The 17,346-nt window shown below is 38.2% G+C and overlaps 1 protein-coding gene across 1 annotated transcript in view; it reads right to left on the bottom strand.

The window, feature by feature from the left end:
- LOC106624136 (uncharacterized) overlaps positions 1–17,346 on the bottom strand; it is a 216,414-nt gene that overhangs the window by 154,591 nt on the left and 44,477 nt on the right. The window lies entirely within an intron of this gene.

Genomic DNA, 17,346 nt, shown 5'->3' with positions numbered 1-17,346 from the left:
ATGGACCCTAAGCTTAATTTTTGTCTTCATATTGACACCATGGTTATACTTTATACAACTTTGGTTAGACCTATATTGGAATATGGCTCTATTGTATGGAACCCTAACTACCAAATCCATTCTGACAAGTTAGAGTCTGTTCAAAAACAATTTTTACTTTTCGCCTTAGCGCATTTCCGATGGTATTCTAGGGTAGGTCTACCTCCATACACCAGTCGTTATCAAGTTATTGTCTTCTTCGGTAATTCCAATGATTTTTTAGCAAAATTCCAGGTGAATTGGCAAATCTAGAGGGTTTAACCGGCTTGTTATTTGAACTTTGTATGGACACAGATTTTAGTCATCATGAATTATCCCTTGAAATGACCGTCTGCTAACTCCAAGTTACGCCGATAAGTTGCGAATCGAAGCCCTTGGATTTGCCTGAATTGACGATGCAACAGCCGCGATTATTTCTTGAACACGAACATATGGATATCGATGGTGAGGTGTTCCTACCATTCCCGTTTGAATTCCCTTTGGACGGATATGACGTACTGCAAAGCATGATACGCTCTTTTCGGTATCCTAAGCAATAATTTAAAAAAAAATTAATAATTACCTGCCAAATAAAAAAGTATTTAGGATTTGCTTTTGTAGCACGATTCGTGCTCCTGTCTGTATGTCAGGCCTAAAATGAGACGATTCATTAGGATCAATATTACTTACAATTTAAGGCCGATTCGGATTGTAACAAAAAGCGATGGCTTGTCGAAGTGATGAACAATTGATATTGCAACTAAGTAATTTTGATACAAGTTTCTCGGAGACCCAGTGAAGGATGAAGGCAAAATCACTTTGCGACCTAAGCTAACATCTCTTACTTGATTTGTTTGCAAATAATCAGTAATATTGTTATACACATCTGTCCTCAAATGATTCTGTCTTATGAAATGTAGTCGACATCCTTCTGCTCTCACATACATATCAACAATTTACTGCAAAAATAGTTTTTAGGATATAGCAAAATGCTAAATTAATCCCTTATTGCAAATCTGAAACGTACAAATTGTAACATTGTAACTTTATTTCGAATCTAACGTGCCAAACAAAATCTCTATTTTGGAATAGTAAAGGATATGCCAATGGATCCAATGCAGAATCTAATACTGATACATTCTTAATCACACCATTTGTCTATGAAAAGATATCATATTTCTCACATGTGATGGTTCACCATCTACAGCCGTAAAAATACTGACAACATCAGTTCGAGTTGCATCATTATATCTTCGTACATTTGTATCACGATTCACGGTAATTGCCACGCAAATCTAATTCTGTGCATTGAATTCTCTATCACAACGTTTCTCCATTGCACGAAATGAACGAATAAATGTATTAATTTTATCTAATTCAACAGAAATTTGTCTCATTAAAACAGCATTTCAAGTTTTATTTTATTGCTCTCGCATTCAGCCATATCGATATCGTAAAAATACAACTGGGCAGGATTTGGCGTACGACCATATGTTGGGCCTATAGGTCCTGCTCTATGATAAAATATTTCGTGAACTTTGATATGATAAATTCGTCTTAAAACTGCGTCAGAAATATTAGCTTACGAACTGACAAAGCATAAGCCGAACTGTAGCTTCAAATATTGTTTAATTTACCCTTATGACAACACATAGTAAAGGAGTGGTTTTACGCATTGTAGACTTTGAAGCAAAATGCTTAGCTAAACAATGCCTACAAACTACAATATGTTCATAGAACCAATATGAAAGGGATCAAAATTATGCAGTATTTCAACCAAGGCACAATGAACTGAGTTATTATCAACATTATCATCAACTTCAATTAAATTTAAATTTGTAGTATAAATTACATTTCGTGTTCTACTTAATTGCATATTTCCTCTATTCCTTGTCTGTGCACTCTCCCTGTAAGCAATTTACGGTACGGCATGATGAAATAGGTGTATGTGTGCGCTTCGACGACACTACACTTCCAAAAAAAAACAAAAAATAATTAACAGAATGAATGACTGATTAGCAATAAATATCGCCTATGGAACATAAAAATTATGTTCAAAATTTTGTTTAAAAATAGAAAGTAAAGAAAAATATAAACTTACCAATAATAAAGGAAGTAATGGGATATCGTCAAAACACACTAAGAAATTATCTCTGGAATTGAAGTGCTGTTGATGTCGATTCAACAAATTAATTAATTTAAAATTAATTAAACTTGGCAAAAAAGGGAAAAAATTTAACTATCAAACAATGCACTTAAAATTTAGCTATTCGACCTCACCAAAATAAAATGAACGTTGTCAATTCAATTTTAATTAAGAGTTGAAAAACATCAAACTCATTCAAAGAAAACGGGAAAAAATTTAATCACTTCCAATTTCGTTGTTGTTGTTAATATTGTCGAATGTCAAAATAAAACGACTGATATCAAAGGTTATTTCTACTTAAATTTTTTTTTCACAAACAATACTTGAAATTTAATGTGCGTTAAAAATGTAATTGTAACAGAATTCAGAGTTGCTACACGCTAAGTCCAAACACAATTAAAAGCGGAAAAAATCGCAATACCGATATATGTATTTGCAACTTTTACTAAACGACATATACTTATGTATACGACTGGGTTAAGTGTGACGCGCAAAGGAGAAATAACATCGACCAATGAAAATGCGGAGAGATAACATCGACCACCGTACTTGTAGTTGTTGCTGTGTTCCCCAAATGTTATCCATATGTGTCAACGGCAACACAAAGGGAACTTTTTTGTTAGCGTAATTATATATAGAAGATCCCATATCATTTCTGCTCGGACCGGGAAACATGTCATCAGTACTATAGCATATAGTAGATGCATTGTTCCTGCGCAGTTTAATGCAGCTGCAGAAATCATACTATCCCATGATTATCATCTTCTTGCAATCCTAGTGCATGAGACATGCTTCTATATAGGTTGGATACTGTTGTCCATTTCTTTACATATATCTTGAAACGACAATGGTCTGGTGACATTAACTAATAACGCAGATAAAAGCACTCCGTTTGCCTTGGATTGACTGCATATACACAAGCCAATTATTATAGCATGATCTCTTTCATGAAAAACACGTGTTGGCGATTTTCAAGATGTACAACTAAATGGATTCTGTTTATGAATTTGGAAACCGAAGATACGCCAGGCTGCTTCATTGAAGGTGATAATCCAGCCAATTTGGTAATTAGTTATTTCATTTGCAAATATATTTGATGCCCTTCATCGAACTGCAGAGCTCTGCATTAATATATGTATGTAATTGTTGAATGTTTTACTCAGCAGAGGTGAATATGGTACCACCCAAAGATTGTCTGCGATATCGATATTTTTAGCACTAAGAAATAATTTTAAATTCACTATGAGAATAAAAAACAATTAACTTGAGAGTTGCACTGTAAAATTAAAATAACATAACGTAACAGTCACTACTAGGATCGAGACACGAATAAGATCAAATAAACAACATGGACGAAAACTGTATAGGGAGTGCGAAAAAGCATAATGATTGAGTGATAGAACTATACATGAAAATTATAGTCTACTACAAGTACTATATTCGATTGCCATCTTGTTGATATGTGGATCGAACGGAATAAGATAAAAATTGCGATTTAAAATCAGGGGTTGATCGTATAAGGGCGATAATATAGAATTTCATGTAGTTTTCAATGCTGAATCATGTAAAAAAAAAATGTTGTCAAAAAAATGATAGTAAAAATATTTGGGGTAAACACTTAAGGGTATAAAAATTAGATGTTGGCCGATTCTCAGACCTACTGTATACGTACACCACATTTCGTTAAAAGCGGTCCAGCCGTTTCGGTGGAGTTTGGCAACGAACACGGTGATACCACAATTTTGTATATTAGACATGCAATCATATACATTGATATGAATATCATTTTGTGAGTATTTATGAATACACGTACAGTTGACTACATTTTAATTAATTAATATACTATCACAAAGCAATATTTGAAGTCAATGTGAAAATAAGACCTATTTTTAAATATTTCTTATGTTTGATAATATATTATGCATAATTTTTTATACATATATCGTAATACAATAAAAACTTAATAATTATTGTACAATAGTAATTTATAAAAATCCTACTTTTTATCATTTAAAACTAATATACGCATGTATCATGCACATATGTATGTATGTATATAAATTTTCACGCATTAAAATCACCATACAAGTATTATCACCTATATGTGTTTGACTTTGTCGAACAAATAATGCATACAAAAACTTGAATGCATACTTATATATGCGTACAAGTTAACAGTGATATTTGATTATGCTGCAAATATCTACGTTATCGCTTATGCTGAGACATATTCCGTTGACGCATGAGTTCAGTGGCCTGACTAACTAGGTCAGCTGCGGTAACCTAATATTTGACTATGCTAGAAATGTCTACGTTCCTGAGTCGGCTTGCTGGCTGAAGTATGTGGCTTATGGGTTCAACTTTTAGGTTTAGCTTTAAGTTAATTTTTAAATATCAGTTAACTCTAATCAAACTCAAAAAAGCACAGAAGTGCACTACACCATAACTTATATGCAAGTCCTTTTGTCAACAATTGCGCATTTAACACAAAACCGCTTAAAACTTCTGCACAGACGCAACAGTTCACTTGGAGAATACTAATAATACAAGTATAACTGGCATAACTGGTGCTCAACATACAAGGATTCACACCCTAGTTAGAGTTAGAGTTACTCTACTTTCCACACCATGTAAGTTGGTTTAAGATTATCTCCAACTTACTTGCACTAAATTTGTTATAAACTAATAACAGTAACAGATGTAATTGTGAAATATCGAGTTATTTAAAAACCAAAAAAGTATATCCTTTGTGTCAGCTAAAATAATCGTTCCATAAAAAACAAATCCATTCTAAATAAATTCAAGCCGCTGCTAAGAATTTGTTTTATACACATGAGCACATGAGTTGGTTAGACGCGTTACGCAATATAAAAACCGAGTGCGACAGTGATATTGAGTTGGACATAGAAAACAACGATAGCCAAATCACAAAGTAAACGAATTTCACCATGGACGTAAACCAAGTGCAAGCATTAATAGTGACCGATAGATAGCAATTCCCATAACAGCCGGTTCTGCGATACCGGAATTGACCCGGATTTTATTCGGCCAAGGGCTCTCTTTGGATCGGTAAGTTCTAGGCTAAAATTGACGTCATTGAAGCAACGCCTAGCAGCGGGGTTGCTCCGTATCCTCCTGACCAGTGCTGGCATCGAGTCCAACCCGGGCCCCGAGGAATTCTACTGCTGCGTTTGCGCTAAAAGGCTCCATCCAAACTCCACCTCGGTTAGGCTGCTACTGCTGGCTTCATACCAGCTGAAAGAGTCGCGGAACTCCGCCCTAATTTCCCAAGGCAGCTGTACTAGCAAACGAGCGCGACACTTTACGCCATGCCGATCCCTGTGATTCCCGAATAAGGCATCTCAATTTGGAGATTCGGCAAATGGTAAACCATCATAAGCGGACAAAACTGATAGAGTACCTGAAGTCCTGCAACCTTTCCACCGGTGTGGGTAAGCTTTATACTACTGTCAAGGTCCTGTCAAATCCGAGGAGACATGACGATCGGGTTGAAATTCAATTCGATGACCATGCCTCCTCGGACCCTAAGAAGTGCGCGAGCTATTTTAGCCGGCAGTTTACACTGCACCCATCGACTGACAAGGCCAAATGATGTGTTACCCGACGGCTGCGCAAAATGCCAAGAGACCGCGCGCCACTTACTTTCACCGATGGGGAGGTTCAGAGTGCCATCACAAAGTCCAAATCGTCCAAGTCCGTTGGCCCTGACGGAATAAGCATGCTGATGCTAAAACATCTAGGCTCGACGGGAGTAAACTATCTCGCTAAGGTCGTCAACTTGTCGATGGCCACTCTTCAAATACCCGATGTGTGGAAAGTCGGAAGACTGAAACCGGGGAAACCCGCCAACAAAGGGCAGTCTTATCGCCCGATAACTCTCCTTTCCCCAGTAGTGAAGACACTTGATGCCTTGTTACTCCCGACGTTCACTCATCACCTCAGTCTAGCAGAACATCAGTATGGATCCGGAAAGTGCACAGCACCACCACAGCACTTAGCGTCATAAACGCCCAGATAATTCATGGCCTAACCCAAAAGCCACCCTGCAAGAGGACGATCCTCGTAACGTTGGACTTGTCGAAAGCCTTCGAAACAGTCAATCACACAACTCTACTTGAGGACCTAGAACAATCAACGCTCCTTCCAGAGCTGAAGCGGTGGACTATGAACTACCTGAGCAGCCGGGATTCATCCGAACTATTTCGGGGTCAAAACTCCAAACTGAGAAGAATTTAACCGGGGGGTTTCGCAGGGTGGTATCCTCCCCCCTTTACTGTTTAACTTCTACATCTCGAAACTTCCTCAACCACCAGAGGGAATTTCCGTGACCCTGTACGCTGATGACTGCACGATATTGACGTCGGGCAATGGAATCGATGGCATGTGCTCGACAGTAAACTGCTATCTCTCTGATCTTTCTCGCTTCTTCTCTGCAAGGAGTCTGACACTCTCCCTCACTAAATCCACAGCGACCATATTTACAAACTGGACGAAGGAGTACAGACTGGATCTAAACATTTCAGTCGATGGCACGAAAATTCCGACGGTAAACAACCCTAAAATTTTGGGCGTTACACTAGACAGTCTTTGCTCCTTCACTCCTCACACGACCGCGATAACTGCCAAAGTACAGAGCCGCAACAAACGGAAAAGACAAAGAAACGTTGCTGGCAACATACAAGGCAATCGGCCGGCCGGTCCTAAATTATGCAGCCCCAATATGGTCGCCTGGATGCAGTGCCACGCAGACGAGGAAGCTTCAGACCTGTCAGAACACTGCACTCCGGACTGTCACGGGATGCCTCTTGATGTCTCCAATCGAACACCTGCACAGTGAGGCCCGTATGCTTCCGGTTAAGGAACATAACGATCTCCTCTCCAAATAGTTTCTGCTGGGGTGGTTTCTACGAAAACCAGTCGCCTGCTTGCAGCGGAGTCGCCTCCTAGGAACATCAAGAGGTCTTTCCTTGATTACGTCGACGACATTAGACAGTACGCCGACCAGACTTCCGACGCAACGAACTTCAGACAGGCACTGACCGCCATTCACAGTGGGGCCATCAACACCTTCACCGACTCCCTCTCAGTGAATGGCGTATTACAAGTTAAACCACCACCTATAGCAGATGGAGAGCTCGAGTTGCCTCGCGAAACCAGAGTGACCCTCGCGCAACTTCGTTCTGGATACTGTGGCAGGTTAAACTCCTACTTATCCAGAATAGACCCCGACATGTCCTGCGTGCAATGAGTCTTCGCATGACACTAACCTCCTCTTTGCATACCCAACAAACCCCACTCATCTAACACCCTTCTTCGTCCGACCCCATCGAACCAGCTCCTTTCTTGGGCCTCCCGTTAGATGACCTCGACGACAACGAATCTGGAATTTATCACCCAAACTGGGTAATCGTTACAACAACAACAACCGCTGTTAACGAAGCATTAGCGCAGCAAGAACAAAAATTTCAAACCAGCTTCAATAAAGTAAATCTCTCGATTCTCATACATAAACTTGATCTACTGGGCTTTCAGCCAAGATTTCTTCAATGGGTAGCTTCCTATCTTTATAATAGAACACAACGAGTGATATTTGTGGACACACCTTCAGATACAATTAATGTTTCTTCAGGTGTTCCGCAAGGTAGTCATCTTGGCCCGATTCTGTTCTTGTTGTTCTATCTCTCAGTAATTGAATTCTCAACAATTTTATTATACGCGGATGACGTAAAGCTTTTTAAATCATACACTTCAACTGAGGAAAGGTGTCTGTTGCAAACAGACTTAAACAATATGGTTGCATGGTGTGATAGAAATAATTTGCCATTGAATCTGAATAAATGTAAGACGATGTGCTTTTCCCGTAGATCTGTGCACCATATTCTGGAGCAAGCTTTTAACTATGTTGATTTGTGAGTTAATATGGACCCTAAGCTTAATTTTTGTCTTCATATTGACACCATGGTTATACTTTATACAACTTTGGTTAGACCTATATTGGAATATGGCTCTATTGTATGGAACCCTAACTACCAAATCCATTCTGACAAGTTAGAGTCTGTTCAAAAACAATTTTTACTTTTCGCCTTAGCGCATTTCCGATGGTATTCTAGGGTAGGTCTACCTCCATACACCAGTCGTTATCAAGTTATTGTCTTCTTCGGTAATTCCAATGATTTTTTAGCAAAATTCCAGGTGAATTGGCAAATCTAGAGGGTTTAACCGGCTTGTTATTTGAACTTTGTATGGACACAGATTTTAGTCATCATGAATTATCCCTTGAAATGACCGTCTGCTAACTCCAAGTTACGCCGATAAGTTGCGAATCGAAGCCCTTGGATTTGCCTGAATTGACGATGCAACAGCCGCGATTATTTCTTGAACACGAACATATGGATATCGATGGTGAGGTGTTCCTACCATTCCCGTTTGAATTCCCTTTGGACGGATATGACGTACTGCAAAGCATGATACGCTCTTTTCGGTATCCTAAGCAATAATTTAAAAAAAAATTAATAATTACCTGCCAAATAAAAAAGTATTTAGGATTTGCTTTTGTAGCACGATTCGTGCTCCTGTCTGTATGTCAGGCCTAAAATGAGACGATTCATTAGGATCAATATTACTTACAATTTAAGGCCGATTCGGATTGTAACAAAAAGCGATGGCTTGTCGAAGTGATGAACAATTGATATTGCAACTAAGTAATTTTGATACAAGTTTCTCGGAGACCCAGTGAAGGATGAAGGCAAAATCACTTTGCGACCTAAGCTAACATCTCTTACTTGATTTGTTTGCAAATAATCAGTAATATTGTTATACACATCTGTCCTCAAATGATTCTGTCTTATGAAATGTAGTCGACATCCTTCTGCTCTCACATACATATCAACAATTTACTGCAAAAATAGTTTTTAGGATATAGCAAAATGCTAAATTAATCCCTTATTGCAAATCTGAAACGTACAAATTGTAACATTGTAACTTTATTTCGAATCTAACGTGCCAAACAAAATCTCTATTTTGGAATAGTAAAGGATATGCCAATGGATCCAATGCAGAATCTAATACTGATACATTCTTAATCACACCATTTGTCTATGAAAAGATATCATATTTCTCACATGTGATGGTTCACCATCTACAGCCGTAAAAATACTGACAACATCAGTTCGAGTTGCATCATTATATCTTCGTACATTTGTATCACGATTCACGGTAATTGCCACGCAAATCTAATTCTGTGCATTGAATTCTCTATCACAACGTTTCTCCATTGCACGAAATGAACGAATAAATGTATTAATTTTATCTAATTCAACAGAAATTTGTCTCATTAAAACAGCATTTCAAGTTTTATTTTATTGCTCTCGCATTCAGCCATATCGATATCGTAAAAATACAACTGGGCAGGATTTGGCGTACGACCATATGTTGGGCCTATAGGTCCTGCTCTATGATAAAATATTTCGTGAACTTTGATATGATAAATTCGTCTTAAAACTGCGTCAGAAATATTAGCTTACGAACTGACAAAGCATAAGCCGAACTGTAGCTTCAAATATTGTTTAATTTACCCTTATGACAACACATAGTAAAGGAGTGGTTTTACGCATTGTAGACTTTGAAGCAAAATGCTTAGCTAAACAATGCCTACAAACTACAATATGTTCATAGAACCAATATGAAAGGGATCAAAATTATGCAGTATTTCAACCAAGGCACAATGAACTGAGTTATTATCAACATTATCATCAACTTCAATTAAATTTAAATTTGTAGTATAAATTACATTTCGTGTTCTACTTAATTGCATATTTCCTCTATTCCTTGTCTGTGCACTCTCCCTGTAAGCAATTTACGGTACGGCATGATGAAATAGGTGTATGTGTGCGCTTCGACGACACTACACTTCCAAAAAAAAACAAAAAATAATTAAAAGAATGAATGACTGATTAGCAATAAATATCGCCTATGGAACATAAAAATTATGTTCAAAATTTTGTTTAAAAATAGAAAGTAAAGAAAAATATAAACTTACCAATAATAAAGGAAGTAATATGATATCGTCAAAACACACTAAGAAATTATCTCTGGAATTGAAGTGCTGTTGATGTCGATTCAACAAATTAATTAATTTAAAATTAATTAAACTTGGCAAAAAAGGGAAAAAATTTAACTATCAAACAATGCACTTAAAATTTAGCTATTCGACCTCACCAAAATAAAATGAACGTTGTCAATTCAATTTTAATTAAGAGTTGAAAAACATCAAACTCATTCAAAGAAAACGGGAAAAAATTTAATCACTTCCAATTTCGTTGTTGTTGTTAATATTGTCGAATGTCAAAATAAAACGACTGATATCAAAGGTTATTTCTACTTAAATTTTTTTTTCACAAACAATACTTGAAATTTAATGTGCGTTAAAAATGTAATTGTAACAGAATTCAGAGTTGCTACACGCTAAGTCCAAACACAATTAAAAGCGGAAAAAATCGCAATACCGATATATGTATTTGCAACTTTTACTAAACGACATATACTTATGTATACGACTGGGTTAAGTGTGACGCGCAAAGGAGAAATAACATCGACCAATGAAAATGCGGAGAGATAACATCGACCACCGTACTTGTAGTTGTTGCTGTGTTCCCCAAATGTTATCCATATGTGTCAACGGCAACACAAAGGGAACTTTTTTGTTAGCGTAATTATATATAGAAGATCCCATATCATTTCTGCTCGGACCGGGAAACATGTCATCAGTACTATAGCATATAGTAGATGCATTGTTCCTGCGCAGTTTAATGCAGCTGCAGAAATCATACTATCCCATGATTATCATCTTCTTGCAATCCTAGTGCATGAGACATGCTTCTATATAGGTTGGATACTGTTGTCCATTTCTTTACATATATCTTGAAACGACAATGGTCTGGTGACATTAACTAATAACGCAGATAAAAGCACTCCGTTTGCCTTGGATTGACTGCATATACACAAGCCAATTATTATAGCATGATCTCTTTCATGAAAAACACGTGTTGGCGATTTTCAAGATGTACAACTAAATGGATTCTGTTTATGAATTTGGAAACCGAAGATACGCCAGGCTGCTTCATTGAAGGTGATAATCCAGCCAATTTGGTAATTAGTTATTTCATTTGCAAATATATTTGATGCCCTTCATCGAACTGCAGAGCTCTGCATTAATATATGTATGTAATTGTTGAATGTTTTACTCAGCAGAGGTGAATATGGTACCACCCAAAGATTGTCTGCGATATCGATATTTTTAGCACTAAGAAATAATTTTAAATTCACTATGAGAATAAAAAACAATTAACTTGAGAGTTGCACTGTAAAATTAAAATAACATAACGTAACAGTCACTACTAGGATCGAGACACGAATAAGATCAAATAAACAACATGGACGAAAACTGTATAGGGAGTGCGAAAAAGCATAATGATTGAGTGATAGAACTATACATGAAAATTATAGTCTACTACAAGTACTATATTCGATTGCCATCTTGTTGATATGTGGATCGAACGGAATAAGATAAAAATTGCGATTTAAAATCAGGGGTTGATCGTATAAGGGCGATAATATAGAATTTCATGTAGTTTTCAATGCTGAATCATGTAAAAAAAAAATGTTGTCAAAAAAATGATAGTAAAAATATTTGGGGTAAACACTTAAGGGTATAAAAATTAGATGTTGGCCGATTCTCAGACCTACTGTATACGTACACCACATTTCGTTAAAAGCGGTCCAGCCGTTTCGGTGGAGTTTGGCAACGAACACGGTGATACCACAATTTTGTATATTAGACATGCAATCATATACATTGATATGAATATCATTTTGTGAGTATTTATGAATACACGTACAGTTGACTACATTTTAATTAATTAATATACTATCACAAAGCAATATTTGAAGTCAATGTGAAAATAAGACCTATTTTTAAATATTTCTTATGTTTGATAATATATTATGCATAATTTTTTATACATATATCGTAATACAATAAAAACTTAATAATTATTGTACAATAGTAATTTATAAAAATCCTACTTTTTATCATTTAAAACTAATATACGCATGTATCATGCACATATGTATGTATGTATATAAATTTTCACGCATTAAAATCACCATACAAGTATTATCACCTATATGTGTTTGACTTTGTCGAACAAATAATGCATACAAAAACTTGAATGCATACTTATATATGCGTACAAGTTAACAGTGATATTTGATTATGCTGCAAATATCTACGTTATCGCTTATGCTGAGACATATTCCGTTGACGCATGAGTTCAGTGGCCTGACTAACTAGGTCAGCTGCGGTAACCTAATATTTGACTATGCTAGAAATGTCTACGTTCCTGAGTCGGCTTGCTGGCTGAAGTATGTGGCTTATGGGTTCAACTTTTAGGTTTAGCTTTAAGTTAATTTTTAAATATCAGTTAACTCTAATCAAACTCAAAAAAGCACAGAAGTGCACTACACCATAACTTATATGCAAGTCCTTTTGTCAACAATTGCGCATTTAACACAAAACCGCTTAAAACTTCTGCACAGACGCAACAGTTCACTTGGAGAATACTAATAATACAAGTATAACTGGCATAACTGGTGCTCAACATACAAGGATTCACACCCTAGTTAGAGTTAGAGTTACTCTACTTTCCACACCATGTAAGTTGGTTTAAGATTATCTCCAACTTACTTGCACTAAATTTGTTATAAACTAATAACAGTAACAGATGTAATTGTGAAATATCGAGTTATTTAAAAACCAAAAAAGTATATCCTTTGTGTCAGCTAAAATAATCGTTCCATAAAAAACAAATCCATTCTAAATAAATTCAAGCCGCTGCTAAGAATTTGTTTTATACACATGAGCACATGAGTTGGTTAGACGCGTTACGCAATATAAAAACCGAGTGCGACAGTGATATTGAGTTGGACATAGAAAACAACGATAGCCAAATCACAAAGTAAACGAATTTCACCATGGACGTAAACCAAGTGCAAGCATTAATAGTGACCGATAGATAGCAATTCCCATAACAGCCGGTTCTGCGATACCGGAATTGACCCGGATTTTATTCGGCCAAGGGCTCTCTTTGGATCGGTAAGTTCTAGGCTAAAATTGACGTCATTGAAGCAACGCCTAGCAGCGGGGTTGCTCCGTATCCTCCTGACCAGTGCTGGCATCGAGTCCAACCCGGGCCCCGAGGAATTCTACTGCTGCGTTTGCGCTAAAAGGCTCCATCCAAACTCCACCTCGGTTAGGTGCAATACATGCAATGGATGGAGCCATCTTAAGACCTGTTCAGGCCTTAAGACACATAGGGAGTGGACCACGAATTACGTGGCCCCATGATGTCAACGCAATACTGCGACATCTGCCTCAACGGCTGTGCAACCTGAGACACAGACAGCATGATTCCCAGTCTGACAACGACCGGACACCCGCGACGAACGCGACTTCTACAATTCAACTGCAACGGACTCCAGAGCAAGATCGAGGATATAGTTGCATTCATGAGCCGGGAGCGCGTAACGATAGCTGCGCTCCAAGAAACCAAGTGAAACAGCCGCTCAAATCTTCTGAGTTGTGCAGGTTTCAACGTTTTACGTAAGGATCGCGAGCGAGATAATGGTGGAGGCCTAGCCTTCATATTGCACAACACCGTGCAATATCGTCTAATCGATGTTGATATCGACTGCAGGGACACTACCCTTGAATGTCAGGGTATAGCTGTCCGGTCAGGCGATGTCGAGCTCGAAATATTTAATATATACATCCCCCCAGTTACATGTTGCCCAACAGAATATCAACCGAACATAGATGCGCTACTTCGTGGTGAAAACCTGGCGGAACAAATTGACGATTCGACATTCTGCACAATGAATGACGAAGCCCCCACCAAAATTATGGGCACCTGTAATAGCTCACCAGATATTATCATCGCTAGCGGTGGTCTGATAAATATTATAACCTGTGACCTGCATTTAGCATGCTGATGCTAAAACATCTAGGCTCGACGGGAGTAAGCTACCTTACCCAGGTACCCTCCATCTTGTCGATGGCCACTCTTCAAATACCCGATGTGTGGAAAGTCTCAAAAGTGGTCCCACTACTGAAACCGGGGAAACCCGCCAAAAAAGGGGAGTCTTATCGTCCGAAAACTCTCCTTTTCCCAGTAGTGAAGACACTTGATGCCTTGTTACTCCCGTCATTCACTCACCACCTGAGTCTAACAGAACATCAGCATGGCTTCCGAAAAGTGCACAGCACTTAGCGTCATAAATGCCCAGTTCATGGCCTAAACCAGAAACCACCCTGCGAGAGGATGATCCTCGTAGCGTTAGACTTGTTGAAAACCTTCGACACAGTCAACCACACAACGCTATTTGAGGACATCGAACAATCTACGCTCCCTCCAGGGCTGAAGCGGTGGACTATGAACTACCTGAGCAGCCGGGATTCATCCGAACTATTTCGGGGTCAAAACTCCAAACTGAGAAGAATTAAACAGGGGGTTTCGCAGGGTGGTATCCTCCCCCCTTTACTGTTTAACTTCTACATCTCGAAACTCCCTCAACCACCAGAGGGAATTTCCGTGACCTTGTACGCTGATGACTGCACGATATTGACGTCGGGCAATGAAATCGATGACATGTGCTCGACAGTAAACTGCTATCTCTCTGATCTTTCTCGCTTCTTCTCTGCAAGGAGTCTGACACTCACTAAATCCACAGCGACCATATTTACAAACTGGACGAAGGAGTACAGACTGGATCTAAACATTTCAGTCGATGGCACCAAAATTCCGACGGTAAACAACCCTAAAATTTTAGGCGTTACACTAGACAGTCTTTGCTCCTTCACTCCTCACACGACCGCGATAACTGCCAAAGTACAGAGCCGCAACAAAATCCTCAAATCGCTTGCCGGCAGCTCTTATGGAAAAGACAAAGAAACGTTGCTGGCAACATACAAGGCAATCGGCCGGCCGGTCCTAAATTATGCAGCCCCAATATGGTCGCCTGGATGCAGTGACACGCAGAAGAAGAAGTTTAAGACTTGTCAGAACACTGCACTCCGGACTATCACGGGATGCCTCTTGATGTCCCCAATCGAACACCTATACAGTGAGGCCCGTATGCTTCCGGTTAAGGAACATAACAAGCTTCTCTCCAAGCAGTTTCTGCTGGGTTGTTTTCGTAGAAACCACCCCTCTGTCATCTCCTTGAAGTGGAGCCGCCTCCTAGGAACATCAAGAGGTCTTTCCTTGATTACCTCGACGACATTAGACAGTACGCCGACCGGACTTTGGACGCAATGAACTGCAGACAGGTATTGACCGCCATTCACAGTGGAGCCATCAACACCTTCCCGACTCCCTCTCAGTGAGTGGCGTACTACGAGTCAAACCACCAGCCATAGCAGACGTAGAGTTCGAGTTGCCTCGCGAAACCAGAGTGACCCTCGCGCAACTTCATTCTGGACATTGTAGCAGGTTAAACTCCTACTTATCCAGAATAGACCCCGACATTCCAAACACTTGTGCTGCGTGCAATGAGTCTTCGCATGACGCTAACCACCTCTTTGGATGCCCACTCCACTCAACGCAACGCAACGGAGTTTGTGCATGAAACAGTGAGTGTACATATTTACATACATACGTTGCATATAGACAAATTAACAATTATAATGGGTACTTTCATATTTGTTTACATGCACACATAATTATACATATATATTTGTATAAGAATATTTGGGACCGCTTGGTCTTTTCTTATCGGGTTATGTCAAGCAAGAGGTATACAAAATCAAACCCAGAAATCTGACTGAACGGAAGCAGTCCATTAAATAGATAATTGAGGCAATCCTGAATTAGGTGTCGCATATGCGTGGTTGAGCACGGAGGAATACTTAATTTTCTATATAAAATAAAATTTTCTATACAATAAAAAAAAATAAATGTAATGCATTGACTAAAAAGAAACTTATTGCGATTTAATTTCGCAGCACGACTCGTTATCCACCCTGTATAGGCAGAATATCTTCAAATTATGTGCAAAGTCGGTTGCTCATTATAAATATACGAATCTGTAAGCGTACATTTCTTAACATTGAAATTAGCGTTACTTTTCTAAATTAACATTTAAAATGCTCAATTCTGCTATTTTTCAGTCCCCTCATGTTAATTGTGGCCAATAATTTTCTATGGTGAAACACGCTCATCGTTTTCAGTTCCTCTGCGAAAAGTGAAATATTTTGATATTGGCTGCAGTGTGAACCTTCTCTATAATCTAAATTCTCTATGTATAATCTACATCCTCTGGTTGTGACTTTAGTAGAAGAAAATAAGTAAGCTACCGTACCAAGTGTGACCTTAGTAGTATCATTTTTGAGGCAACCCGTACCAACTTGGCCATTTTTGTGAACGAAGCAACATCAAGGATGAAATGACAAGAATGATATGAAGCGAGACTCTCTCATTTTCGCTTATTTTTTTTTTTATTCTCTTTCCCTGATTATTAAAATCAGGGAACTTCGAACAGCTGATGTCAAAAAAGGCGGGATGCCAGAAATAAACCCGCTAAAAATAGCTAACAAAAGCAGTGCGAAACGAAATTTCAAGGAACGACACAAATACTTTTGATTAACGAGCAACTAAATTTTATTTGTTAATTTATTTTAAAACGTTCATAAACGTTCAAACCATGATCTTTTATTATGACTTGTATTGTTTCTTTGTTAAAATTTTTTTTATTTATATGCTATTTTTTTATGTTATATAGGCCTACTCGGTGACGGAGCACCAAAAAATAATATCGATATGCAAAATACCCACAAGTTTTTTTTATAATACCCAATCCAATTTCGTTCGACAGTGGCATTATTGGCAAATGTTATAAAATATGTGGGTTTTGACAGCTCTCTCTCGATTCAAAGAGTCTCGCATCATCATCCTTGACGTCATTACGCTTTAATGTTTGCTTACGACTGAAAAAATATACTGCGTGGTCAGCAAGCGTTTACACCATAAAATATGTTCATAACAACATCATGTTTTTAAAAACTTTTAAAAACCATCGCACATGTATGACGAACATGAATTTATTAT

Source organism: Bactrocera oleae, chromosome 5, assembly GCF_042242935.1.
Source record: "Bactrocera oleae isolate idBacOlea1 chromosome 5, idBacOlea1, whole genome shotgun sequence".
NCBI classification, from domain to species: Eukaryota; Metazoa; Arthropoda; class Insecta; order Diptera; family Tephritidae; genus Bactrocera; species Bactrocera oleae.
Note: the sequence above shows the minus strand (reverse complement) of the source record. Positions and strands in the feature narration are given on the sequence as shown.